Genomic DNA, 25,939 nt, shown 5'->3' on the forward strand with positions numbered 1-25,939 from the left:
CTGCAAAAACCATGATACCACCTTTTGCATTACTTGTATTCTTTATACAATAAGCTATTATGTATTTCTTCAGATTCCCAAAGGAACTGCTATCTCCTTGGGGCTAAACCAACTGTTGGGAGGTCCTTCTGTTTTCAGCATCATCTTGGTTTCATAAAATCCCCTGAGGAGCTACATGTTGTGGTGTCAGAGCATGCTTTACCACTGATTATCTGAACTGCTAGAGGTCACTGATGAATTGTTTGTCAGCTTCCTTCACTGGCTGGGAATGATTATTCTCATGGTTTCTCTGTTGAGCTGACTTATCTTTGCATGTTTCCCTTCAGTGTTTCAGGAGTGCATCTGAATCCATGTTTCTATGCAGAAAAGCCAGACATTTTACAATTCCTTGGGGTAAGTGTGATGTGATAATCTGACCCTGACAGCAGTGACAAAACTTTCAGTCCCTGGGAGGTGAGAAGGAAGAGGAGGGTGTGAAGAGTGAGGTGCATACACTTTCAAACCTGGACTACCTGTTTCTTCTGCTTCTCTTTGACTGGTGTGGAGACCACTGTTGGCCAAGGTGCATGACCCTTAGGTCCAAGGGATGACTTAGAAGCAGTTCTAAATGGCCAAGGCATTAGGAGCTGCAATTTCCTCCCTGACATGGCTGGGGAGGCTCTGTGCCAGGTGAGGCTGTGTTCACCCAGGAGGGATCCCCTCAATCAGGACATACTGTCAGGTCAGGGCCGCTCTTGTTTGTTTGGCCAGGTCAAACCAGCTGGAAAAGAGGCTGGTTTGAATGTACAGCAGCAGCTAAATAAGTAATTGAAGATGGGGGGGCAGTCCCTGGAGAATCAGGGCAGGTTTGGTTGTTGTAATCCCTTGCTAATGAAGCTACCAATGCTGTAAATGGCAAATGGAAAAAGAGGCTCAGGCAGAGCAGCAAGAAACCAGAGGACAAACACGTTTTAAACCTTTTCTTGCTATCTTGGTAGATGGCTTTGATCATTTCACAGAAATCAACGGGGGAAAGAAATTACACCAGAGAGGCAAAAAATCCATTTTATCCTCCTTTTCCCTCTTTTTCTAATGTTTTCTTCAATACAGATATGGCAAAAGTACAGAACAACAGCAGGAAAAATAAGAGATAGCAATTTTGAGAAAAAGGGAATGCACTAAATGCTGCCTGCTGTCTACCCCATTTCAGATAAAAAGTAGTGAGTCTCACTGCACATGTTCTAATCTTAAGAATTCAAGTTTTAAGTTGAAGTGTTTTTTTCACTGAAATTTTGGGATAAGTTTAAGGAAAGGCAGAGAGAGAAGAAAAGCAGGCAGAGACTAATCAAGGACTAATTTGTTTCAAAGTCTGTTATATCCAAATATCACAGAGGAATGCCTTAACATAGATGTTTTATCAAAGGAAAGCCAATGTGAGATCATAAAACAAAAGTTGAAAAGTGTCCTAATAGAAGATTAATAGAAACATAAATAGTCTCAAATTTACTAGAGGAACAAGGAAAAGAGCCTCAGATGAGACACATAAAGAAAAGAAAATTGTGCCTAGTAATCTTGAAAGAAGGTAACTGCAGTTCTGTATTCAAGACAACTAACTCAAGTTGAAGCTTTTCTATCCCTTCCTTCTCCCTCATTGCTCTAGGGTTGGGATCCTACAGTCATCATCTGCCATTGGTGAAACAGCCCTGCAGAGGCTTTTCCAGGAGCTGTGATGTGTTGGAACTTCACAAGGGGTGAGGGAGCCATCCACACCACAGAAGAAACACCCCCAAAACTGAGTTTAGACATCCTCTAAAGATCACAGGAATCAGGAACAGCAGTGTGGGGTGTTAAAGAGGAATTGTCATGATGGAGGAAACCACATGAGTCACACAGCTCAGGGTGGTCAAAAGTCCAGTCATGGTTTATCAGCACCTTCCTCAAGGAGGCCAGGAGCTGATTGTGAATCAGGAACATGATTCTCTAAAGGCTCTGGATGAGTTTTTCTTACAAAGGAGTTTTATTTCAAAGTCTTTTGCTCATCTCTACCTGTCTTCAGCCATCTCTGACTTAAACAGGTGGATCTTGTTTTTAGGCTCTTCCACCTTACTGTTGTTGAGCACCCAAGACAGTGGGTGATGTAGTGATTTAGATCCCAATTTTTTAGTGATTTTTTTAGTGATTTAGTGATTTAGATCCCAATTTTTTAGAGGTTTAAGTAGAAGCAGGTGGTAGTTTTCTGTCATATCAAACTTAATGGACAATGCTTAATGTGCTGCAGAGCTTTGATGCCTACCTCTGAAAAACAAAAACAACAGACCTTCTAATCTGTGGAATCAGTACAGTAGCCAGCTCCTAGGATGGCTCACAGTTTATATATGGCTAGGTTCCAATTCCATGAAGCTTTATTGTGCTCAGATAAGAGGCACTAGCACCAAGGCCTACTCTAGAGTCCACCTGGAGCCATTAGAAAGACACTCTTGATCACACTGCTTTGAAGAGTTGCCCCATCCATGTATTTATCTCTCTCAGTCTGAAGGGGTGCATGAGGACTGCAGACAGAGAAGACACAAAGTAGGTCTGACTGAGGCACTGAAAGCACCAGCAGCCCAAGCAGACCTGGAAGAACTCTGTAATGAGAAACAGGGTTTACTGTTCCAGACAGTGTCACACAGGCAGTGGGCTGCTTTTTCTGACCACAGCAGATGATTTTACATGGACCTGAGCTGCAGTGGTTGGACTTCAGTTAGAAACTTTGAAGTGTGGGGGCTTTCTGACACCTTTTACTGTGCTTTGAAACAAGTATCTGAAAAATCTATTGTATTTCTTTAGAAGTCAGTATTTCTTTTCTTACTCAGGTAATTATGTGTGATTATAAGCATGCCTCTATAAAATATCATGAAAAATAAATTTAATTTAAATACTGTAAAGACACAAATATGTAATACAAAAATCAACAGGGTGGATTTTCAACAGGAGTTTTGCTTATTTTTTCCTAGTGAATGCTCTCTGTAGTTCCTCTCAATGGTGGTAACTGGTTACATTGATTTATACATGTCAAAAGCAAAAACATGGGGAGACTTTTTAGTCAGCTGTACAAAAGTACCGACTGCTGTTCTTTATTTGATAATTGAGAAAAAAGAAAAAAAACAAAAACTAGATCTCCACAGGAAGCCAAAGAAGCTGCAAAGTTCATTGTAACAACATGCCATGACTGCAGCAGAAGCTGGACATAATACTAGCAAAAGGTTAAGAAGAGAGGTGACAATCTGTATTAGGTTGTCATGGTTAGCAGCTATATTTATATTTTGATTTATATTGCCTCAAGACCTAGTTTCTTGCTGATATTGGAAAAATATATTTTTCTGTGTCCCCTCTTTTCTCTAACCAAAGAGCACTTTTCTCTGACCAAAGTGTGACCACATGCCGAGCATCTCACCAAACAAATTCCCACATTCTCCCCTTCTTCCCCTTGCTCCTCCCAGGCACAGCCTGCCAAGCCTGTCTCATTCCCCCATCCCCAGCTGGTACAGCCCAGCACCTCCTGGGGTCCTGCAGCCCTGCTCTGTTTCACTGCAATCTTTGCAGTTCCTTTTGCCCATCCTGATGGGACTGCAGCAGCATTGCCACTCCTGGGGAGAGGATGCGGCCTCATCGGCCGTATTGCAGATGGGGACTGCAATACAAAATGTTTTCTGTCGCTCTTTGGGGGAAACTAATTTAATAATGTACTCTGCAAAGCCTTCCTGAGCATGGGGCCCCAAAGCAGCACAGGCATTTTTTATGCCAAACCCCCTGTGAAACTCAATGCCACTTGCATATAAGCTGCCCTTGCCTTAAGACTCAAGGCAGGACAGCTTTTCTATCAAGGTGCCAGATCCAGAATCACAACTAACATCCTGCACTTCCCACACCAGTGGTCCCTTGAGGCTTGAGGAGGAAACTGGACTGTGAATAACGAGGTATCTGAACAGCTGGTGACTCACGGGAAGTCCGTGGTCTGAGATACTGACAGTCTGCCAACAATTTCGTCATGGTTGTCAGTGAGAGGAAAGATAAGAACGGAACCACAAAGTGGTGTTGATTTTTAAAGGTCAGCATACCCGTGGTTCAAAGTCACCATGGGAGCAATCATCTATATTTTCACAGAGATTCACTGATAAAAGGAAAACTAAAAAATTGTGCATTATCTCCTTTTACATAAATACAAAATACCTATAAATTAGTATTCTGAATACAATGACCCAACCTTAGCTGCATATTCATCTTTGTGTTTCCAATGTGGAAGTTATCTTGAACTTCTACACATTTCTCATCATAGGAATACCAAGTTTGTGGGAATATTTGCTTGTACATTTGATTGTCTCTCATCCCAAAGGTGATGTAAAATAAGTTTGTGCAATGGGATTACCAAGAAGAAACCAATGAGCCCCATTTGCTTGTAGTTCATCATCTGTATTGAGGAGGGTGAGAAAGCCCCCAGAGTTAACAGATGTGTCTGCAAATCATGCTTTCTTTTTATTGTAGTCTTACTGATCTTTACCAAGTTGACAAAATGACATTCAACTGGTAAAAAATTGCTAGTAATTGTGTGAATTAATGCAGCTAATATCCCTGGAGTTTTCATTTGACACAAAACAAATTTAACAAAAAACCAAATCAAATTATTCTCAATATAAATGAGTTATAGTATGTTCACAGTGCTGCAATCCCAGAAAAAATGGAAGATTCTAAACCAGCTAAAAAAAGTCAGAGCCCATGGGAGAGCTGTAGGTCCCTGAACTAGAGATGGTTAGACAGAATAATTTATCCTCCAGGTGAGTCTCCATCTCTGACAGCATATGTCTCATTTGTTATTTCTCTGCCTCCTACTTTATCTGGCTCACAGATGTTACCCTCCCTGCATTTTTGTGAACTTGTTAACACAGTACTAAGATCTTTTCCCTTTTCATGTCTTGTTCTGTTGAATTACTTAGTCAAAACCATATATTAATCAAGCCTAATTTCTTCCTTTTGCTCCACAGATTCAGGCAGTGATTATTGCTTAAGACACCATCTCTTTGAAGAGTATATTGAACAGTAATGCAATAATGCTCAATTTCAGGTAGGTAGTCCAGATAATCTTTTAAATATTTCTATACTGTTCCTAGCTTGATTTTCTTTTCAGATTCAAAGCAAAATCATTAAAAATATCTTTTTGAATGGGGGCAAAAATAAGAACAGATATCAAATATAAGCTGACATAATCCTGTTTCATCCATTCTGAGAAATTCCTCACTTTCTGTAGAAAGTTTTTCAACTTCTTTGTGGCACAGCAGAATTAAACTTAAAACTCAATCCTTCCTTGCTGTCATTGCATGGTGCAGAATATCTGCTCACTGCAGTTGTGGAGCTGACTTCTGTAAAGGTGAAAAAAGCCATTGTTCCTCTTCATACTTCCTTGTATCGAATAAGTCCCTGGCACTGAGACTGAAATACAGAAAAGTAATGTGTGAACTTAAATTGTGCTGGTGAGGGGACCACTCTAATAGAGCACTGGGTTTTTTCTTTATGATTCTTTGAGAGTTCTGTGATTTCCTTAGCTCTTCACTGCCTTACATAGACAATATTTTATCAGTGGAGTAACTGATGCAGAGCCCTTCTAGAGTTATCCTGACTTAATTAGAAAAAAAAATAATGGCTGTAACTTTTGTTAAGGAAAAACTCAGCCTGTCCTGAAATACATTTTTCTATAGCCCTCTAAATTTATGGCAAACCTAATTCAAAGTTACCAGAATATGGCATTCTTACTTGTATTGAGTAGACTTTTTTTTTTATGTTAAAAAAATTTAGAATTACTTTTTTTTTCAACTCATAATGCTAGTATTTGAAGTGGGGTACCATTTAGCTAGATGGTGACTGCAAGAGTAACATTGTTTATTAGAATAAGCTGGACTGACTTAATGCTTTTACTGCCTTTTTTATCCTCATGAACTTGTAACACCATGCTGAAGACGAAAAATGAAACTCTTGGGAAAAGAAAAGTGGTTTTCTGTGTTGTTTTTTTCTTTCAAGGAACACGGGACACTTAAGGAAAATGCACAGGAGTTGAATGTTCTGTAAAATTTCTTAGAAAACTCTATTTATGTGGCTCCAAAAAAGGACTCTGACCTGCATCACTTCCTCATGACTAAGCAACCCTGTGCCACAGAAAGCACATATGAAAGGATCTGTTCTTAGCCAGGTCCTCCTCTGCTTGTCCACTGCTCCCCTTGTAGATCTTCTTGTCTCTAAAAGTGCTAGCAAGGCTAATAAGTTCACACTTCAGCCTAGACAGAGCTCAACAGAAATCTTTGTCCAGCACAAGATGCAAAATAATTGAACCCAGGCTTCCTGGCATCTGACTAGAGAAATGGAGTATTCAGAATGTCTCAGCAAATTTAAAGTTTTTGGTCCTTCACTAACTAAACCCTTTACTTTATATGTGTTAAGTCAAAATGTAAAAAATAAAAAACCTGAACCAATCAATCACCAACAAAAAAACCCCACCACCAAAAACAAACTCCAACAAAAAATTCCAAACCTTTAATTTGTAGATGGTAGCATTCATATTTCTTTGAAAAATCTCTTTATAGCATCGGGCAATCCAACTTCTCTAGTTTTTGCGAGAAAAAAAGAATTGAATATTTAATATATTTAAATTTAATATAATAGAAAATTTGCCTTGTCTTGCTTCATTGTTTATTGGTTGGCTGGTTTTGTCTTGGCCTTTCTGTGTTCATGGTATTTCCCTCCTTAATCCTCCTTAGATTTAGGATTAGAACTCAACCCCCACACTAGGGGGATTCAGAAGTTTGCTGAATTAATCTGTTGTTGCTTGATTCCCTGAAGTGGGTTCAATTTTATTATGGAATGCTTAGGAATTACTGCAACTTCAGTGGAGACTGTTAATGAGAAGCTGCAAGTCCAATGATTAATTAATATATTGTATTCTCTTTTACTTGGTTTTAATTCTGTACCAATGCCTGGGGGGACATATCTCTTAGGTTGTCTGGCAGCAGCCTCATTATTAACAGAAATGGGCCATAACTTCTTCAAATAAAATATTTTCATTGATCTTAAAAGAGAAATTTTAGCTTTGAGCACTTTATTTAGTTTCATAGCTATCTTTTTGTCCTTTTGTTGTAATGCTGGGACCCCAAGGTCCACTCTACAAGGTCACACCACTTTGTGCTGTGCAACATTAGGATGTGCAGGTCAAATACATGTGTGTCAGGAGCTACACAGCTGTGAAACTCAAAAACAACAGCAAATATTGAAGTTTAAGTGGATGGCATTTGTCTCCAGAAGTCACTTAGAGTGAAAGTACCCAGTGCCATTTTGATTCTGGAGGGAGCATCTTTCTGAAACCTTTCATAAAAAACCCAAACAATTCCAATATTTAACCTACAGTCACTAGAGATTAGGACCACAGACAGTTTCAGATGTGCAGATTTCAAGAAGATCTGCTTACACCCAGATCTTCTTGAAATCAAGAAGAAAAAGGATACTCAAATTAGGTCCAGTGGGTCATTTTCAAAAGGCAATCAAAAGGTTCAAAATTATTTGTTGGTGTCTGATCTACAAAAATCACCAAAAGCTACCAGCTGGTGTTTTCTGGCCATGAGAATGGCTGTAGGGATGCTAACTCTACTAGCCCCAGCACCAAGAGCTACCTTCTGTCTAATTAAATCCCATTTTAGTTTCAGGAGCACAAGGATTCACTTTGTATTTTGTGAAACTATCTGGATTTAAAAAATATATAAATTAGTCAGTGTAATATGAATTTGCGTTTTTTTATTTTTAGGAAAATATTGTCTCAAGAATAAAACAATTACTGAAAAATTTGGAATACTGGATGTAACAGTTTTGAGTAATATTGTGTAACATTCAGCTGAAAGATTGTGACAAGATGCAATGATAAGTGAGATGTAAAAAGAATAGGATTTGGTAGGATAGGAAAGGGTAGGATAGAATAAACAGAACAGGTATTTCAGAGTGCCCTGAAAGAACATACTTTCCTAAGGCTGAAATCTGTATTCACATGGGCTGATGGAATAGCAATATGTATTCTATAAAACCACATTAATTCAAAAAACTGCATTTCTGAAGGGTGTGTATATTGCTGTAGGTTATTCAGAGATTTTGGGTTATTCCCTCTGTCTTATCAGTTCTTAATTTTCCCCTTACTTATTTCCCCAAGAATTTTTGTCTCTGATACTTCAAATTAGGTCTTTGTCTTCACTGCCACTGACTTTTGGAATAATTTGTTCCCTGTAGTGTGAACTGTACTTATGGGAAAGCACCATCATTCCTCCTATAATACAGAGAAATCAAATCAAATATACCAGGATATTTTTGTATTGGATATTCTCACTAAGACATTTAAAAAAGAAAGTGAAGGCCAAGTTGAAAGATCTTTAGTGGCTTGACCCAGAAGCTTCTGGCATAGGTGCCCCACAGCACAGTGTGTGTGCCTTTGCTGAATAAACATGGGTCAGCAGTCAGAGGCATCACAGACTGGCTTTGACTCATTCCTCTCTAAACAGTTATTTCTGACTAAGTTATTGCAGGTCACTCATCATAATTTGAATTTCGAATTTCTGTGATCTAAAAATGATCTACAGAATCAATGGATATTATAGACATTTTTAATAAAAGAAAAATTATATCAGTACTTGGAAAACTATGAAAATATCTGTATCCTGCACAGATCTAAGATTTCTTGTTTCAACTAATGTCTGTATGAAGATAATACACATATATGTATAATTTCTCCAATAACTTTCAATCTCTTTTGCTGAATTTCACATGGAGATGGAGTACATAGATACACAATTTTCTAACAGGTTTGAAGTGGAAAAGTTGACTTGGAAAAAAAAGGGGAGGGACCAGTAAGGGATAGACTAACATGAGGACATCTTCAATTGCACTAGGCAGACCACCTCTGAAATAAGTGTTTTGGCTGTTTCAGCCAAGGGAAAAGGATTGGTCAGAGCTTAGTTTGTTAGCAAATTCAGCTATAACTCATCTCTAATAAATCAGGCTTTGCTTCTTCTACTGGTCTCAGAGCAGTTTGTTATATGTTTATTTTAGGGTCCTGTGCCTGTCATAAATCTGGGGCTGTTTATCAAGCAGTGACAGTGATATATTGGTATGACTATGTTGGCTCCCAGAAGTGGGACTGTAGACATGCTGAAGAGAGTTCATACTTCCTTTTTTTAAAAAAAATAAGAAAAAGGATCGCCTATCATTACATTCATCTGTGGTCAGAGTCCATGAGTGGGGTTTACTCTCGACCAGAGGGGCTCTGAAAGAGCTACTTTTTGCTGAGTGAAATTCAATTACTATGTTTCAGTTTAATTTTTTTTTCCCTGATGATCAACTTGAACAATATCAAATTTTTCTGAACAACATGGGACTGGAATGGATCTCCTGGGCTGACTCTAAAGGAAGCCTTTTCCTTTTAAGGCTGTCTTTGTTTCAGCAGAAGTGGGAGACCAGTTTCCAATAATAAAAGTAAAGAAATTGAAGCAGCGCAGAGAAGGGTGAGGTGCCTGGTCAACAGAGAAGGGTGAGGTGTCTGGTCAGGAAGGAGAAAATAAAAGACCTAGAAAGTGGTGAGAGAGGGAGTGGCTGAGACCTGAGGATGTTGAACATCCTGAACCCAGAGGACCAGAGGACAAGGGCATATATTTGTTTCTCTGATGCCAGAAAACACTTACAAAGGCCACTATCCAACCATATTTCTTGGTTCATACAGGATGGAGACACAGGCTTACCTTTTATCCAGAGTGATTTTATATCAAGGTGGGTCTGTAGGACACTACTTCAATTCTATGTGCCCTGATGCTGATTTTTGAAGAAATCCTGAATTTTGGATTTGAATAGCTGACTTTGTACACCTAAACAACCAAATGCCAAAATTACCATCCCACACTTACCTGGATCTCATGCTGACCATCTAGGGGAAAATTTTCTTCTAATGTGAAAACAAAGCATGGTTGATAAAGATGATGCTTGAGAGAAAGAATTTGGTCAGATACCAAGTAAATCTGGGATAGCTGTTTCTTCCAGAAACTCTTTCCTTTCAAGCCATTAGATGCACTGTGGATGCAGTAGTGTTATAGCTTCCAATATAATGGAGAATTAAAAAAAAAATCAAAAAGAGGGAGAAAAGTTTTTTGAACAAGAATTGAAGTTTGTCTGTGCATCACCACAGCCTTTCCACTTTCTCCTGGCCAAACATGAAATGCAGGGCTTTAAGGGACCAGTTTCAAAGACACATATCTGGTGAGGTAGAAGGTGTGTCTGCACCCCAGCGTTTTCACGCCAGGTCACACCATACCTGATTGAGTCCCTTCCTGACTCTGCAGGGACGACAAATGTTTATGGAATTACAGCAAGCTGAGCTCCCCAGACACACATACCCTCAAAGTGTGCCTGCTTCTATAAAGTAGGAAAGGTTTGATTCATAGGAATAGCACTAGACTTTAAGGCACACTTTATTTCATTGATGAACTTTGAGGTGTCTCCTGCAGTAACAGTTTTGTAAACTGTAATCGTTAACATCGCTTATTCAGGATTTACAGGAGTGACTAACGTTGCCTATTTTTTCAGGCTGCTACAGGGATAAATAACTGATGTTGAAGAAGCAAATCAGGATCTCTGTGTGAAAAAAAAAAAAAAAAAGAATTGTGTGTGGGTTTTGGAACCAGCAAATCATTTTTCTGAGGTGCCTGTAAAAGTACATGGTGTTATGTGACTGTTTTTATAAAAGAGGGAAGGGTGATGTGTGGGCTCCATTACATAATATTATTGCAGAACTTGGATGGTGAAGGGGCACAATTAAAAAGGGCTATCATGGAAATCAATTTGCAAAATTAAATTGTTTGTTCAAAACCTCCTCCCTAACAGGATTAACAGCCAAGGAAATTAAAAATTATGTAAGAGGAATAGCTGAAGAGATAATCCAGGATGATCCAAAGGATTTTGCAGATATCTCTGCAATGTTAACAATCTTGTCATTAAATCTAGCAATTTAATGAGCTACATTCTTCATTGGTACAAGTACAGTTCCATGTACACCCTTAATGCATTTTTTATTTTGACATAGATCTAAGCCCGATACACTTATTTTAGAGTATCATGTTGGGCATCAGTACACGTATATTTAGCAGTGCACTCCTGTTGAAGGCAGTACATCTGTGATGATTAAAAAGCCCAGGATGTGGTTCATGAGCCATTACTTTCAGGGATGTCTGAAACAAGTGCTTGAAATCCTGCTTCGTAACCACAGTCAGTGATGTATAGCCCCAGCTTGTATCTGCAGTTTCATCTGTCTCTTGCTGTTTGGTGCTGTCAGCTGTTTTGACACATTCCACTTTTATTGGCTGAAAAATAATGTAATAGTAAATAAGAATAGAATGAGGCAGTTGCCTTCACCAGAAAAACACTTTAGGAAAGGTGCTGTGATTTCCTTGTGCCTCTTAAATTGTGCCTCTTGGATTTGCATGAATATCCTTGTGAAGCTACGTGAATGTTTGCACAAATGCAGTGAAGACAATTTGGGACCATCTGCATCTCACAGGTGACACCAAGAGCAGCATGTCACAAGGGCTGACTCTTGGCTAGTTTCTTATGTGCTCTGTTACTGTGAGTCTGCTGCAGTAGGAAGGTGTTGCAAAAGTCAAAGAGTGATTGCTGCCCTTCCCTCTCCTGCCTTTTGCTCTCTTTTTTATTCTTTACTGCTCCTGGAGCTTTCTTGAAGCAAATTGAGTGCTGCCCTTAACAACTCTCCTTGAAGTTTGTTGCTCCAATCAATCTCTTCTTCCTGTGAATAATCCCAACTTTCTTTCCTAAATTATTAATTTTTCCTTCACTTTGGGCTTCCCTTGCTTCAGCCAGCTCTCTTTGCAACACAGCACGTCTCTTCCTCTGAATACGAAGTGTGCAGATCAAGTCAGTGTTTTATAATGTCCTAATTACTGTACTCACAGGTTACTGGGTTATAGCAGTATGCCAGAGGGTCAATGAACCTTTTAAGTTAAATGAGGAGATGTATCTTCATGGGACCTAATTAGAAGGTGAAGTTATTAAAGACAGAAGGGAAAAAAGCCAGTAAGAAAGTCAGATACCTTCAAAAGCTGTCAAAATAAGTTGTCTATTGGGCTCCTTTTTAGGACTGGCTGGGCTTTGCCAAGAGCTGCAGTGTGAGGATCTTTGTGAGAACCTGACGATGAGGGCTGGAAGTTCCCTGGGGAAGCCAAGGATCTACACCTGCACATCCTTGTGTCACATCCCAACAGGAGAGACAGGAGGAGCCAGAGGAAGAGCAAGGAGGAATGGCTGCTTGCATGGTGTTGGGAGGCTCAGCAGAGGATGGGGAGGCAGTAGAAGCAGTTTCCTGATGTTTGCTGCTTTAATGCCACCCCAAAACCATGTGCCAGGGAAGGGGAGTCTACTGGAAGCAGAGACAACTTCCAGGGCAAATAAATCAGGAAAGCTCCCGTTGGAGAGCACAGAGACTGTTGGACCATAGATTTTTACTGATGCCATACAGAATGGGATCCCTACATTTTTATGGAGACATTCTGTTGGATTTTGAAGTATTTTGAGTATTTTGAAGTATTATTCTGGAGCACTGGGAAAAAATAACTGCTCCAAGACCCAGTATTTCTGAATCATTCAATTAGTGTGTTGCTTTTAAGAATTGTACATGGAATGGAAATAGATGTTGTCTCTCCCCACACAGCCTTGGGCTGGTGAGTTTGGAATGGTGTTTGTTGACACCACTGAATTGTATTTGAAAAAGAAATTGCACTGCACTGATTTCCTTCATTATTAGTGATTCAATATTAAGAACAGTAATCTGGTATTCTTGTTATTCTGTGTTCATGTTCCTCCCAGGAGTTTCTGTAAGTAAGTCCCCATATATATATGTAGAAACCTACTGAATTCTGTGTAAACTAAGTATTGAGATGTATTTTTTTCCACAAATGCAACTTGCTTGAAAGGGCAAGACTCTGGATTTGACTTTCACACATAAATATCATTCCCCACTTTATATGTGTTCATTTTATCCTCAGATTCTTTCACCCTTTCATCAGCAGTGTGAAGTTAGATCCTCTCTGGACCCTAAACAGAGACAAGGTTCCTGGTCAGTATGTAAAATATACCTACTTCTCAGTGTTTGGGTGCTTGCTAAGCACAAATACAAACTTTTACATTTATTAAATTATTTGCATAAGAAATTGTTTTCTGTGGTTTTTGCTGTCTGTTTAGATTTGGGCTTTTTTGTAGATAGAATGAGAATTAATAAAACTTCTGTGATTTAATTGTCATCACTCTGTGGCCCAAGAACGTATTCTTTTTGTGACATTAATCTCTGACAGGAATTCTCACCTGTTGTATCTTCATGGGCCAGGCATAATAAAAGGATTCTCCAGGCAGGTTCATGGCACTGTCTGTCAGGCTGGGTAAGCAATATTATTCCTGCTTTCCCAAGTACAAGAGTGTTCTACCTTGATGCTTTGGAAGTGTGGGCTCCTTGCTGAGTTGGGTCACCCGTGGAAAGAAGAGCAACCCAAGGCTGTGAGAATGTCAGATGGACCTCCAGCCTTCAGAACATCACAGAACCATCTGGGCTGGAGGGCACCTTAAAGATCACATAGCTCCAACCCCCTCTGCCATCTGCAGGGACACTTTCCTCAAGGCCAGTTTGCTCAGAGCTGCCTCCAACCTGTCCTGGAGCACTGCCAGGGATGGGACAGCACTCTGGGTGCTCGAGGACATACAGGAAAGCTTTGCAGTCCACAGGCACTATCACTCCCAGAAATTTGGGCATTGCTGCTAGAGGTGGCTCATCCCAAGTGGCCTCCTGACAGCAGCATTTTGTTGACTCCTGTTGGCAAGCAAGGAGTGCAGAGAGGAGCATGCCAGCTGAATTTCCTTGTTACTTTGGTGTGCCTTAGGGTATTGCTTTGAAAAAGCAATTTCCTACCTGAACTGAGGAGCGGTTTTGAGCTTACAGTGAACAGAAGTCAAATTACAAAGGTCAATATTAAAAGCAAGAGTTTTGCTTATAATGTGGATGAAATACTCAGAATCATGCAAAGAAATATTTGGGCAGCCAAATTTGCCTGATAGATCTGGAGTTATCTTAGGTGAATGACGCTGCCTTAAAGTAGGCGATGACAGGGCTGTGCAAATAGATGCTCAGGCACTGTGGTTTTTCCTTGTGGGTTTGTGTGGTTTGGGTTTTGTTGTTGTTGCTTTGTTTTATTTTGGTTTTTGTCGTGAAGGAGTAGGAGAGATTTCAGCAAGTCTTTCATTCTGATGAAATAGAATTCAGATTTCAGATCCTGTGTATGACTGAACTTTTTCTAATGGAGCTGAAGCACTTCAGCTCACCTGCAGAGGTGGCATCATCCAGCAGAACAGCAAACAGAGCAGGTGGGAATGACTATTTACAGAAAATTAAGATAAATCTAGATCTATAAGATTTGTCTTTCAGCAAGATGTTTGAGATACCCACATCTTTTGAGAAAGCATGAGGAAATAGTAAAGTGAATATGAGGATGACTGAGGAAATTATGCCAGCCTTCCCAGGAAATGGGGGTGGTCCCTGTGGATGTCACATGTGTGCTTCAGTGTCCTTGAAGCAGCCTGTCATCATGGATGCAATCAATTCCTATTCAGGAGATGCAAAAACACTTCTGTAAATCTAAAAGAAAGAAGTTGAACTTATTTTATAATTATAATGGATGCATAAATGTTGTAAAAAAGCAATTGCTTTTTGTGTGTGGCAATGACCTATGGAAGCCAAATACTCAGCTGAAGAGTAGAGTCAGAAGAAACACAGCATTCCTTCCTAAAACAGTTCTCAGTAGATTTGATTAAATATATTTTTATAATGCTGAAATATAAGTTACAAGCTATATATACTATACTATAAACCTGGCACAGTTGAGATGTCTGTGCTATTTCACATCTTTTTCCTTTGCTTTTGCTAGACTTTTACCAGTCTTCTGCACAATAAAAATTTTACACAGTTCACAAGGCTATACTTATCACCCATTCTCTGCTAAAGCAAAGGACTTATTCTCACTGGAGGTTTTTTTTTCAGTTGTTGGTGTAGCTTCACCAAATTTGTTGCTTGTATTAGGTTTGTAAAAAGATTAAGAGCTGAACTTCCATTTATTGGAAGTTCTTCCATATGGAATAATGGAATTATTATTCCATTTATGTGTAACAGTTTCTGTATCTTCAGTGAAGTTTAAAAATTCCTTGAAGCACTGAATGTAGCCACTAAGATGAAAAATGTGCTCTTTTTGAAGTTATTTGGTCCATTAATTTCTGTGGACCTTCAGTCACAGCCCAAACACAGACTTGATTCCTTAGAAGCTTGTCCCTTTAAGCTGTCAGTGTTCCTGTTGTCTGTACCAATATTCTTGGGGCACACACTTCCCCATACATTAATAACCAAATTTTCTTAATAAAGCAGGGCCAGCACAATCATGGTTCTGTGGGCAGAGGAGAGGGAAGACTGCTTAGCAAGCAGTGAATGCCAGGTCACAGCTGCTCTGAGCTCATTGAAAAGCCCCGTTAGGTGAATACTGAATGCTTGGCCCTGGTGAAATGGGGGTGTCTCACTGCAGTGTCTGAGCAGACCCCAGGGCAAGCTGCCTGCATGGGGCAGGGTTACTGCCACAGCTTTTTCAGGAGGAAAGCAAGATAAGAATGAAGATGTCCTTTGGCACGAATGACTTGTCCTGAGAAAATTTGCAGGCCAGCTGGGAATTTTCAAGGGCCAGTCTGCTGTTTCAGTGGCAAGATCAGGAATATTCCAGTTGTTCAGTCAGAGGAATGAAATGGAGTGTTGGGATCTCTAGCTTGTCAGAGTGACCCCGAGAAGAGTTTGAAAGTCTCTTTTCCCAGTCCAGTGCTTGAAGAAGGAGTCAGGGCTCTTCATTTCTTGGTCTCAAGGTTGTTTATTGTATCTTATTTATAAATTCTTTCTCCTGTCCTGCTGAGGTCCGCTCAGCAAGACAGTCCAGGCACTCTGCCTGCCTCCGGGGTGGTGTTATATTTTATACTAAAAACTACATGTACAATGTTTACAATTACTTTCCAATACCTATCACCTATGGTAGACAGTGAGCTTCTACTCTAAACCAGTCTAAAAGTGCCAACATCACAGCAGAAGATGGAGGCCAAGAAGAAGAAGGAGAAAGGCTGGACACGCCCAGATTCCTCCATCTTACCCCCCTGAATCCCCATTCTAAAAAACCCCAAAATCTACTTTTTCACCTTGTGATAAATTCACTATCATTCTACTTAATTAGTCACGGCTTACAGATCTTCATCTAAGGTTGGTAACTTGTTCCACGAGTCATAATCAAAACCACAGGCATTTTGGGCTCTGTGCCAGGGTCTCTGAGACCTCTGGCAGGGATCTTGGCTGCTCAGGACAGCCAGAGGGATGTCCTGGGTCCTGACAATGGAGGTCCTATCAAACCTTGATAACTAATATAAAACTTCCAGAGTAATTCTAAGCAAAATCTCTTAATTCTGTGCCAAAAGTCCACTTCTCTGAATTGCAGAGAAGTTTCTGTCTTTAAGTCAAATGACCCTAAAAATGTGTGGGCTGATGGTCTGAAATCAAAATCAATTCCACTGGTTAATTATCAGTTAATCACTTAATGTTCTCTTAAAAATGCACTAATGAAGTTGCTCTCCTTAGAAATATAAGGATATTGCAAGACTGGGATTTCCAAAGTGCCAGATCTTTCCATCCCCTTAGTCAAATGAGGAGCTCCTTTAAGTTCCCTTGCTAAGGTTACTGAAGACACTTCACTGAAATGTGCCCTCTGTTTCAAACTAGAGACAAATTAGTGCCAAATTATGTGCTTTCTCTGAGCTTAGCTGATGCATAATATTTTAAAAATCATTTTGAAGAAACTCTAATTGTCAAAACAATTATTTTTTTCATAAACATAATCCTCACATTTCTTGTGGTGCTTTATTTTCAGGCAATGCATGCTATTTAAATGCACAAGAGGAAATTAAATGCCTGTGATTGAGTAAAATGTTCACTTAAGGAACCAGTAGTTTTGCTTATTAGCATTTTCTAGCAATTAGAATGTTTCTGGGTTTCAATTAAGGCAGTATATGCTTGTTCCATACACCTGGATTTTCTCAATTTTAATGCCCCTTGTTCTCTCTTTTGAGAAAAACTCAATACTTGGGTAATTCCAATTTTCTTTCTCTTTCTTTCTTTCTTTCTTTCTTTCTTTCTTTCTTTCTTTCTTTCTTTCTTTCTTTCTTTCTTTCTTTCTTTCTTTCTTTCTTTCTTTCTTTCTTTCTTTCTTTCTTTCTTTCTTTCTTTCTTTCTTTCTTTCTTTCTTTCTTTCTTTCTTTCTTTCTTTCTTTCTTTCTTTCTTTCTTTCTTTCTTTCTTTCTTTCTTTCTTTCTTTCTTTCTTTCTTTCTTTCTTTCTTTCTTTCTTTCTTTCTTTCTTTCTTTCTTTCTTTCTTTCTTTCTTTCTCCACTTCCGCCACTTCCTTCCTTCCTTCATTTTGGCATCACTTCCCTAGACTCCAGCCAAGAGGAAATCACTGCTACGCTATAATATGCAGGATTAGGACATTCCTTAGAAAGCCTAGCTTGGCAGGTGTCAGACAAGGAGAAAGGAAATAAATTATAGAAGAGAAAATTAGAAGAAAAAGATTATTTTCTTCTCTTTGGAAATTATATGTTTCTGTGTTCTGTTTTGTTTGGGCAAGAATATCAAACATGACGAATTCTGATGACATTAAAATTATCTGGATTTGGAAAATTTCCTCCTTCTGTCTGCAGTGGAGGTGGTCTCATGAATCCCTTTGTAGCCTCAGCTCCCTGGAGCCCCTGTGTATGCTCAGGCCTCTCCTGGAATCACAGCTCCTCAGGCTGTGTCTGCAGGGGTGTTCACTGCTGGGCAACAGCACCCACGGGAGTCCCGAGGGATTGCTGTTCCCATAAATTGGGTCAAAGCTTTATTAGCAGATTGGTTAATGTCATCTGCTCTGAGTCTGTATGTTGGACCTTTTCCTGGCAGAAAATTCTGCCTTATCTTTATTGCCTCCAGAAGCAAACAGGAAAACAATATTTTTTGAGCAATCTTCAAATTTTGTTGTGAATAAGCATAGTTGCCAAAACCAATTTGCTTTAGCTATCACTACCAGAGCAAAAGCAAGGCTGAAACACAGAATTAAGTGGCTTGGCCATGATCACATTAAAGCCAAGAGGGCAACAATTGAATCCACATAACTTGAAGCCCTTGCCTGCACGAACTCTCAGCTGGGTCTAAAAAGTTGGAGTTCATCTGATGTCACCTCTAGCAAGATGCACGGAAAATGATTTTGTAATTGTACAGTTCCTACTTTGTCTTGACAGGGTAAAAAAACCTCAAAAACCAGAAACCTGAATAAAACACAAAACCACTTTATTCTTTCCTCTTTTTCTTCATTTTCCTTGCCTCTTCCTTTTCCTTTAATTTTCCATTTCTTTTGTTCATTTCAGATGAAGGAAGCCTGTGGAGTATTTACAGTCTATTTATTAGCAAATGTTATCCCCCATCTCACTAATACATTCAGTGAAGGCAAGTTTGCATCATTTCTGCCAAGGGATTTTATATTAGACAGAGGATAATGTTGAACTTTATAGATGTTGGTGATCATTTCCAGTGGGAATTTACTACATTGGCTTGATTTTGTGTTTCTGAGACTTTCATTACAGCTGTGCCAGGCTGTATATGGCAGTTCTGGAAAAGGCTCAGTGGGGATTTCAGTGTTCCCAGACTAATGGTTTTTGTTAACAAAAAATAAAAGCAAAGACAGCAATCAGGGATTAGTTTGGAGAGCTGCAAGGAGTCTAACAGGGAATACCCACAGTGGGGATGATTTGAGCTGGCTTGTTTCCCCCTCTGGAAATCCTGCTGCTGCCTGTGCTGCCTGAGAACACAGGCGTGGATGGCAATGGGGCAGAGCTGGAGGCAGGCAGGGGAGGAGCAGGAGGGGAAAGAACTGCCAGCAGGGTCTGCACAAGGGTTTGGACCACCAGCCAAGGATAAATCTTAAAAGAGGTGTAAGTAAATCTTCCACCTTTAATTACTGATGTCTTGTGAAGGAGTTCTCCTAAGTGAAATATTCAGGTTGTCAAGTTTAAACAGAGGGATAGCTGGGCACTTTTTGGAGGCCAGTGGAGAAAAATCCTCATTGCCTATATTTTAGGATCCTGAGTCAAATGCCTCTTTTCCCAGATGTATGTACAACACTCTCCTTTTTAAACTTTAAAAAACACTGAATGGAAATTAGGTATGGCTGAAGGGGGCAGAAGTAATAAATTCTTCCCTTTGTAAGGAACTGCTTGGTACAAGTACTAACTGAGGAGGAGAGAGTCCTAGGCCCATTCCCAGGATTATAGCTTCTCTTGTTTGCAGCCCACAATGACTCTTTGGTGTAAAACAGCCAGCTGAAGGGCCAGATGCCGATTTCTATCTCTCAGGAATGTGCCCAGTCTTAACCATCCAGATGAACAAATCTATTAAATAAATGAGCAGAGATGTTTTTTAAACCAGCTTTTTTACCCACAGGCCTCAGGAATTTAAAGTATTTTCCAGAATGAACCACTAAAAGTCAATTTTGTGCATTCCTAACATTTAAATTGACTTTGTGATAACCATGGTGACCATACAGCTAAAAACCCCTCAAGTGGGGAAAATGCACACTTGTTTTAAATTAAAAAATGGAAAATAGAATGGGAAAATGTGGTTGAAAGAGCCTAAAAATCTCACTGTTACTGCTCATGATCACTTTGGTGTTTAATGCAATCTTCATTCTTTCTTGGCTTTTATATAAGTATATATATAATATATTCTTTCTTGGCTATATATTTCTGTGCATTCAAGCTAATTTTCTGCTAGTGTGTCAGAATAGCAAAGTAACTTTTGTAGTCTGCTTTCTTTAACTGAAAAAAATCCAGATATAGTTTAATAAAGAGGCTCTAGTTTCTGATCTGATTTGTGTGCAAGAGCCCAGGCTCTCAAGGCTACAGAATGAGATATGTGTAGTTCCACATGGCTTTCAAAGGGGTGAGGGGGCAGACAGATGCCTACATATCCTTCAGTCCTAGCACAAAGAAAGTTCAAGTGGTTGTGAGGAGATTTATGCTTTAATGGAGTAGGTTTTAAAGGTATTTAGAGACCTGCCAGTGCAGGTACGCATTGATGAGTGTAAATCAAACCAGCCAAACAGGCTAAGTACCTAACTTTTGTAATTTGTATGGAAGTTAGGTGCCTACCATACTGAGCCAAGTTAATAAATCTCCCTAGCTGCTACCTGTGCCTTGAGCTGTCCAATGAGTCTGTGTACTTAGACTTTCAGCCTTACACATTCATATAGCCTAGGAAAACAAGGCTGGATCATGACTGCAAACTCTAGCCATGCTGCACGCTATTCACCATGGAAATGACCAACAAAATTAGGGGCACTGTCACTGAAGTGAAAATATTTTGTATAGCTCTAGATGTAAGCTACCATTTCAGATTATTTTGGCAGCAACGACTCACTAGAAATCCATGCCAGTGGCTATGGATTGGTGAGGGATAAGCTCGGTTGTTCTGGCAAGACCTCATAAATACTGTTCTGCAAGAAGGAGTTTTTCTCCCCAGCAAGTCTTTTGACCACAGCTGGATGGGAAGAAATCAGAGCCAGTGCTTGGAGGAGAGACTACAATTTGTGCATCTCTGAGACCCCCAAGAGAAGCACTGGCAAAGGCTGGATGTAGGCAAAAAGAGAGAAGCAGAAGAGCTGAATTTAAATACTTTACCAGCAGGCTATTGTCTTTAAAATATTCATGGTTTTCTTTCATTAAAATTTTCCAACTTCTAATTAGAATTGGATGGGCAAGTTCTGTAAGAATGATTTTGGCATAAAAGCTGTTTCTCCATCAGCATGTTACCACATGGGGGTTGCATAAGTCTCCATTCTCTTGTGTGATGTGGGCTCACCAGGCTCAATAATAAGATCATTTGGCCTCTGAATAAGGCAGAGTACCATGAAGGAGAAAGACAGTTTGGGGCTGAATTGACATTTAACAAGTATCTGAGGAATATTAATAAACCAGAAATAATTTATTCTTTCTTTAAGATTCTCTGAAATCTCTGGAAATTCTTTGTCACCGCAAAACCTTTCAAGACTCTTGATCATTTTTTCTCACTCTTTCTGTTCAACAGCAACCAAAGAAACTCTTTTCCCTGCAGTGTTAGAGACAGATTTGAATAACCCCTAGGATGGTAATTCTAATATTTTACAAACTCCTGAATCACTTCACTGAAGAAGACCCCTTCCCCACCCAGACCAAGTACTGAAAGCCTGCCCTGTGCTGGGAGCTCTTCTGGTGCTCTGCAGAGGGAGAGCCCTGAGCAAGTGGCTCAGTGGCCCCAGCTGGGAACAGTCAGTTCAGGCTCAACAATAGCATTGCTTTCCCTGCTTTCACTGCAAATGGAACCTAAGAGTTTTGTTACCCAATAGCTGCATGAGGAAAATGTTGCTAACTCTTATTTGGTTGACAAATCCCATAAAATGTAAAGCCATGAGAAGTGTGCCACAAATCCAGACACTGGGGTGAGAATATATGCTAGCTGAAGAAGCAACCTTTCATTTTTTATGTAGAACTTTAGCTTTTCAAAAATATTTGACTAGAAATCTTCTAGATAAACTTATTATATGATGATATTTTACCTGAAAAGACTAATTGCACATTCAGGATAATTGCATTCAGAGATGCAGAGCAATTTTATAAATGGTTTAAATATTTTTTTCAGGTAATGAAGAGGCTGAAAAAAATTCACAAATTATTTTTATAAATTACAAACATAAAAGAAGATAAATGTGTATAATATATTCCCTAAAAATTCTTTCATGCTACCCAGCACTATATCTTCCTTTCCATTTGTCAGTGATGATGAAAGTTATTGAATGGAAACCCCTTGCAAAAGCGTTTCACTGAAAATGAGATTAAGGCAAAGTCACCAAATGGAAATTGAAATAGACCCTCCTTTATATCTGTTTCTTTGCAGCACAATTACATTTCAGTAATTTCGTGTAGCATGTTTTTAATATATTGCTCATTTGAGGCCTGCTGAATAATTTCATGGGAAGAACTGTGTTGTTACTGGAAGAAATTTCTTGTCATTGCAAACAGCAGGGAAACACAGTTATTAAAAACTGATAAAATATTGGTATTTTTACTGCAAAATAACTAGTAGCTATTATTGGCACTGCTTGGAATTCATTTAATTTACTTTGTTTTCAATTAGGGTTGTGCATACAGAGAAGTTTGCTTAGGGTTTTGCTGCTAGCTGAACAGAAGCAGAGTGAGAGATACAGCACTTCAATGCAGTATTTATGGGAAAAACACCACACATTCCTGCTGGAGCTGGTAAAACTGCCAGTGGCTAAGGCTGCTTAGTATTTGCCATTAGCTCTATTTTCTTTGCTTTATCACTACACAGAACTGCTCAAGCTGAAATTTGCCATGCTTACCTCTGCCTGGGGTAGGGGTTTTTGAAATATTTCAACTGTAATTCCTCAGCTATTCCCAAGAATGAGTTTAGGAAGAATAAGTAAAATGTAAGTGGTTTCTGCTTCTCTTGGGCAGTGTTCTAAAGACAAGCAGAGGGCTAAAATTCAGAGTGTGCTGCCTGCAGGGAAACATTATTCATTACCCTCTGTCAGGAGAGCTCATGGTAACTGATCTGTGTCTCTGGAGACCACCTCAGGATCTATAGGGTCTGGTGAGGATAGAGGTGCACTTCAGCAGACAGACAGACAGACAGACAGACAGAGGGTATGGACCCAGCTGCCACTGGAAATTCAGAATTACTTGGATAAAAGGGGCTGGCAGGAGAAGAGGAGGGAGACCAGGGAGACCTTCCCTTCCTCCCCCATATGCAATGGCAGAGCAGTGGGGATCTCCATCTGTCCACCTTGTGTCTAGGGAAGTCACCAGTGTGGCTCCCTGGCCAAGGTGCCACATGGTGGCACTGGGTTCCCATGACCACTCAGGAGTGCTGTTAGAAGCAGAAAATTGCTTTAACAAGTCAACCTGAACAAATGGTGTGGGTATCCCCAGCACAGTGATCTCAGCTGCTGCATAAACACAACCCAAGCCTGCAGTGCCCCAGGCAGGCGCTGCTTTCCTGGGGCTGGTGCCACAGCTCTTCACACCAGGGTGCCCATCCTTGGAGTGAGTCACTGGCCCTGGAAGTCATTGGTATTCAGATGTGCTCCTCTGCATCTTTCTTGAAAGCTGCTGCTGAAATTCCTGGCAAGACTCCCTTCAGCAGCAAGAAGTTGGTTCTGCCTGACCTCTGCTCCTGGCACAGGGCCTGTCTGGATGACACAGAGGTTGGAGGTCAGAGCATCCTGGCCTCTGCTCCTACCCATGGACCATTCCTTGGATGAGGTGCCAGGATGATGATGGTGGAGGCATTGTTATTCCTTCTCTGACCTTTTAACATAACCAGTGGTGGTATAAGGTAAATCTATGGAAAAGCATCCTCAGGTCTGGTTTCTCTGACCATCTTAAAGCAAGCACGTTCCTCTGTGTCACCGCTCTTTCCTTATCAGTGTTAAGGAAAAGTGAGGTAGTGAAGTGCTCGGGGAGGATCCAGAGAAAGTCCTTCCACTGCTTATTGCTACTGCTGGTCAAAGTGAGAGCTTTATATCTGTCTCCCAAGAAGCTGAGGGCTCCTACTTTTTTGAGAGATGGATAAAGGAAGATGCTGCAGAAAGTCAACTCTGACGTGGCTAGGGATATGACCTGTTGCCACAGTTAGCTTTTTAAGCCCACTGCCTTTCAGAATAACTTTGTCAAGGTTGTGTTTGCACTGGAGTTGTTTTTAACCTTTCTAGGATGAAGAAAAAACCCATAAATTCAATCTACTAACAAATAGTTGTGTAAATCACTGGCAAGGCATGATCTGTTTCTCCTGTCTAATATTTTGTCCACTCCACCTGTAATGACCCTGGCCAATTTTCTTGTTGAACCAGGAGTCATCTAAATGATTAAAGTTCTCTTCATGTGACATCCTGGGACTTGGTGTCATTTCAAATCCATAAAAAATGCTTTGTTCCTTTGCAGCACAGCCAAGGAATGTTCTTAGAGAGTCTAAGAACTAATTCACATGTGCCTTTAATCACCTCTTCTTTTGAATTTAACTAATTTGAGGAAAAGATAGATCATACTACTTGTCCTCAGAGTTCAGGCTATTTCTACAATTAAAGATGATATTCCTGCAATTAAAATTGACTTTTAAATATGGCCTAGTGTGTTTTTCATTTTCTCTTCATAATTTCCTGTCTAAAGAATTTCCTTGTCTGTGAATGAAAAGAAGACCTGTGTCCAAAACTGAACAGTGGTTTCATCATTACCTTACTTTTACTTTCTTGGAACAAAAACCTCATTTCACATTGTTACCTTTTTTCCTACCCATTTCATTACTAAAACATAATTTCAAACTGATTTGCAAAATCATCCAGCCTTTATATTGCTGTTGTGAATCTCAACCTATTGCAGGAGGTCTGTGCTCAGAAATATCTCAAGCTGGTCTAAGCTGAAGTCAGACAATTTTTTCCCCAGCTGCATAGTATGTTACCAACCCACATCCATTCTGTGACAGAGTCACAAGACTTGCCAGGGTTTGTTGTCCTTATTTTAGGGTCTTCAGAGGGACCATGCTTTCTGCATCTCACCTCAGACCATCCTTTGTGACTTTGAGCATGGCAGTAAATGCCACATGAGCTATTTTGGATCTGGGCTGATCTGGCTGAGATTGAGGGCTTCCTTCTCAATGCCTGGCACCAAGAAGCCAAACCCCAGCCAGCACCTTTTTGCATCATCCTAACACCTGGACAGATATTTGTACCCATGTAGCTGAAATCCAGATGGATTTCTGGTTGATGGGGATGATTGAATGTTGTCCCTATAACATGGGTATAGATGAAAAAACAAATTATTTCTAATATCTTGGATAATAAGGCTAAATCCATCTGCCCACAACTGGTTGCAAAAGAATGGAGAGATTTAGCCATGCCCCCTAGAATCATAGAACCAGCTTCTTGAATTACACAAATAAAATAGTTTGCTAATCATATGCTGATTCAAGTGATTTCTATTTGGTGCAATATTAGCATGATCCAGTAATTGCTAGAATTTCATTTATTTCAGTCTGCATCTGCATGTTCCACAGGTGGTAATCAGAGGTCTTTCTCTTTCTCTGTCCCATGGGAGACAGTGACCTTATCACTTCTTTCCTTGCTAAAATCCTGCTCTGTTCCCCAGGTACCAATTGCATTTCCTTTCAGATTTGTCTAATTGATGGATGGAATTAAACTAAATTCAGAGCAATTGCTCTCAACCTTTAAATAGCAGCTGGGTTGTGGCTTCTATTTCAGACTTGAAGAGGAGCCAGTGCTCCCAAAGCAAGGGCTGTGGTGCCAAAAGCCTGCCTGCCTTGCCCAAGGACTGGTTTTACTTTTATCCCAGAAGCCTTGCCTTGCACACACACTCAGACAACTGGGGATACAACACTGCCCCTTTAGAGTTTCTACCATTCTAGATAAAATCTCTTTCACATTGATTCATACTAAGGAAAACACTTTCTGAAGACTGCAGTCTCCTGGATGCTCGCCAAAGCTGCCCGTGTCCCATCAGTATGCTGCAGCACAATGTACAAGCTTCAAATAGGACTAATATATAAAGTCAACACAAATTGTTATATTAAGTTCATAGCGTCAGTTTAATTAATAAAAGAATAGCAACAGTTTAATATTAAAACTGTTTTATCAATTGTATGCTTTAAAATCATACAATTTTATTTTATCAGTTGTATGCTTTAAAAT

The 25,939-nt window shown here is 39.9% G+C and overlaps 1 long non-coding RNA gene across 2 annotated transcripts in view; it reads left to right on the forward strand.

Moving 5' to 3' along the window:
• LOC118692710 (uncharacterized) overlaps positions 1 to 13,337 on the forward strand; it is a 42,435-nt gene extending 29,098 nt beyond the window's left edge. The window contains exons 5-8 of one of the 2 annotated variants that reach the window (XR_004981179.2): positions 327 to 393; positions 1,640 to 1,730; positions 5,001 to 5,080; positions 12,177 to 13,337. This is a non-coding gene — a long non-coding RNA (uncharacterized LOC118692710). The remainder of the gene's footprint in view (positions 1 to 326; positions 394 to 1,639; positions 1,731 to 5,000; positions 5,081 to 12,176) is intronic. The other variant, XR_008508248.1, reaches the window with a different exon arrangement.
• The last annotated feature ends 12,602 nt before the right edge of the window (positions 13,338 to 25,939 follow it).

The sequence above is a fragment of the Molothrus ater genome, chromosome 2, assembly GCF_012460135.2.
Source record: "Molothrus ater isolate BHLD 08-10-18 breed brown headed cowbird chromosome 2, BPBGC_Mater_1.1, whole genome shotgun sequence".
Classification (NCBI taxonomy): Eukaryota; Metazoa; Chordata; class Aves; order Passeriformes; family Icteridae; genus Molothrus; species Molothrus ater.